At 45.8% G+C, this 3,235-nt stretch overlaps 1 non-coding gene across 1 annotated transcript; it reads left to right on the plus strand.

Annotated features, from left to right (window-relative positions):
- The first annotated feature begins 2,248 nt into the window (after positions 1-2,248).
- LOC112082761 lies at positions 2,249-2,355 on the plus strand. The gene has a single exon (XR_002897338.1). It is a non-coding gene; the product is annotated as a small nucleolar RNA R71 (small nucleolar RNA).
- Positions 2,356-3,235: the final 880 nt, after the last annotated feature.

The raw sequence follows: 3,235 nt of genomic DNA on the forward strand, positions 1-3,235 counted from the left end.
TTTCATTAAGCAATGCACGTTCCTCATGTTCAAGCAAGCTATCGTTTATGATCACAGGAAAAGTGGAGTTTAGACCCAAGAATGCATACTGAGCCCTGTTGGTAGAGGCTTTAGCTCAACAGGGGGTGCATCAGCCTCATTCCAATCGGCATCAAAGCTGCATTGACCCGGAACAGCTTCCTCGGCCTTTTCTTTGTTCTCGCGCGGTTCACAATCGGCCTCGGCACAAGCTGTCACGGCCATGATATCCCGAGGTGTCTCCTCTGTACCCTTGGACCCCTCGCTTTCTAAAATGTCGAGGCCACTCTTCTTGAGCTCTAGAAACCTCGTCTCAGCTCCAAGTTCCTTTGGTTGGTCCAAAAGAAGCTTGTACACCTCGCTTTCAGCGTTCAAGTACCCGTGCTCGCTTTGTTCCTGTGTCAAGACCACTTGTAATGGGTCTTCTGCGTTTAACTCCTCTAGGAGCTCATCAGCTAGCTCCTCAATAACTTCCACATAGAAAACTTGACCTCCAATGGTCGGTTTCTTCATCATTTCCTTCACGTTGAACTTCATAGTCTCGGAACCGATGTGTAGTTCTATCATACCCCCTCTCACATCGATTATGGCTCCTGCGGTTGCTAAGAACGGTCGGCCCAAGATAATGGGGTCTAGTGGTTCCTCTTCCATCTCAAGAACTATGAAGTTCGTGGGAATTTCTATTTCACCGATTTTCAAAGGTAAATCCTCAACCAACCCCACCGGTAGTCTAACCGATCTATCAGCTAATACAAGAGAGATCTTGGCCAGCTTGTAACTTGTGTATCCCAATCTCTTGGCCACCGTGTAAGGCATCAAGCTCAAAGAAGCTCCTAGGTCACATAAGCAATTTGAGAACTTTAAGTGACCTAAAGCACACAGTAAAGTAAAGCTGCCCGGATCGGATAACTTTCTTGGTATAGATCTTCTTTGTATTATAGCACTGCACTCATGGCTCAGTATTACCATACCCTGGAGCTCCTTTGTTTTGTTGAGGATCGCATCTTTTAGAAATTTTCCAAGCTGAGGTATAGCTAAGAAAGCATCTATGATGGGTAAGGTAAGTTGCGTGTTCTCCAAGTGTTTTTCAAAGACCGCCTTGGCTTTGTCTAGGATCTTCTTTTTGAAACGCCCTGGGAATGGTATCTTGGGTTGGTAAGGTGGTGGTGGGACATATGGCTTTTCAAGCTCAGTTGTCTTTTCCACCTCTTTCCCTTTGTCTTTAACCGGTTCCTTCTCAAAAACCTCTCTTTTACGCGCATCATTTGAGGCTGCCTCCCCCTCTAATTGCTCATTGGCCTCAATGAGCTTTGCCTTAGGCGTTAAAGCTTGTAATTCTTTACCACTCCTCAATGTGATAGCGTTCACATATTCCTTGGGGTTTGGCTCCGGCTTACCTGGTAAAGCCGGGCCTCTTGATGATGTAGAGGCCTGGTTTTGCTTAAGATCTCTGATATCTTGCTGCATTGTTGCATGCTGGCTCTCAACTCTCTGCTGACCCTGTAACAGTTGCTGTAAAATCCCACAGACATCGGTTCCCATCTGATTCTGACCTGTTCCCTGAATCTGTTGCTGAGTACTCATCGGCTGCGGATTGAACCCTGGTGGAAACTTGTGTTGCTGCGGTTGGTTGGTGAAGTTGTTACCCTGAGCCGCTTGATTCTGTTGAGTGTAGCCTTGCTGTTGCCCACTGAACTGTTGCTTGGGCTGAAAGTTATTCTGAAAAGGAGCCTTTTGAGCATAGCTTTGTTGTTGTTGTTGAGCAGGGTACACTTGGTCTTGAGGGTTAGCTACATTCGGGTATCTATAAGAGAGGTTTGGGTTATTGCTGTAGTTGTTAAACCGCTGATACCTCTGCTGATTCCCTATGTAGTTCAGCTCCTCTTGGGTTAGACCATCTTCATTAACATTGTCAAAACTTGGCCCTTGCTCATCAAACTCGCCTACAAAGTGTATTGGCTTTTGAGTCGCCATTAAAACCTTGTCAAGCTTGCTCTGAAGCTCTCTGATATCCTTCTTCATACGCTGTTCATCACTAGATCCCTCTGAACGGTTTGCTCTATCAAAATCCTCTCCATTAGTGTCATTAGACATGGCCAGGTTTTCTACTAGTTCCATTGCCGCATTGATCTCTTTCCCAAGAAAATTTCCATTTGTAGCTGTATCGAGTTGGTTTCTGATCTTGGGGAGTGCACCTCGGTATAAAGTACTCAAGAGGGATGCCTCTGAGAAGCCGTGGTGTGGGCATTGGTTAGTATAACTTCTAAACCGTTCCTAAGCCTCACTAAAGCTCTCGTTGTTGTGCTGCGTGAAACTTGAGATCTGATTCCTGAGCTTAGTCGTGCGTGATGTGGAAAAGAACTTTGATAAGAACGCCATTTTACACTGCTCCCATGTTTGTATAGAACCCCTCGAGAGGTTCTTTTCTCATTGGTGAGCTTTATCACCGAGGCTAAAGGGAACAAACGTAGTTTGAAGCTATCTCCGAGACACCATTGATCTTGGTTAAGTCGCAAACTCGATCAAACTGATCTAGATGCTCAAGAGGGTCCTCTCCGGCTAGACCATGAAACTTGGAGTTTTGCACCATATTAAGCAGGGAAGCTTTAACTTCAAAGTTGTTATTCTGAACCGGTGGAGCTTGAATCCCGGCTCTATATTGGTGCGCATTAGCTCGGTCATTTTCTCCAACAAAGACCGGAGGAGGTTGTCTCTGAGCTGGTGGCGGTGGCGGATGAACATGGTGGGCCTGTTGCTCGTTCCTATTCGCTTGTTGTTGGTTTTGCTGAGCAAGCCTCTCGTTTCTTTGAGCCTGTTGTTGGTTAACGTAGGCTTGTTGTTCATTCCTTCCTGCCTGCGCCTGATTAGCCTGAGCCTTGTGCTCGGCTTCCTGAGCCTGTTGCTCGATCCTTTGCTGTTCTGCCATTCCAAGTCTTTCAAAATTCCGTTCTCTCTCGCGAGCTCGCCTCTCAATCCTGTTGATGTTATTGTCGTACGGTAAAGGCGGTTCTGTGCTACAAGACCTGGTTTTCATGCACCTGAAATCAAAACAAGAACTTGCAAAAGAGTCAGTAAAACAAAAGAAAGTAAAGTCTTGATCTTAAGAACAAATAACAGACTAATGCTCCCAGAAGTTGGCAATGGTGCCAATTGATAACTAAGAGTTTTCACTCTTTAAAGAGGTTATCAATACCCCTGTCCTTGTAGTACAAGGGGT

The sequence above is a fragment of the Eutrema salsugineum genome, unplaced genomic scaffold (genome assembly GCF_000478725.1).
Source record: "Eutrema salsugineum unplaced genomic scaffold, Eutsalg1_0 scaffold_792, whole genome shotgun sequence".
Taxonomy (NCBI): Eukaryota; Viridiplantae; Streptophyta; class Magnoliopsida; order Brassicales; family Brassicaceae; genus Eutrema; species Eutrema salsugineum.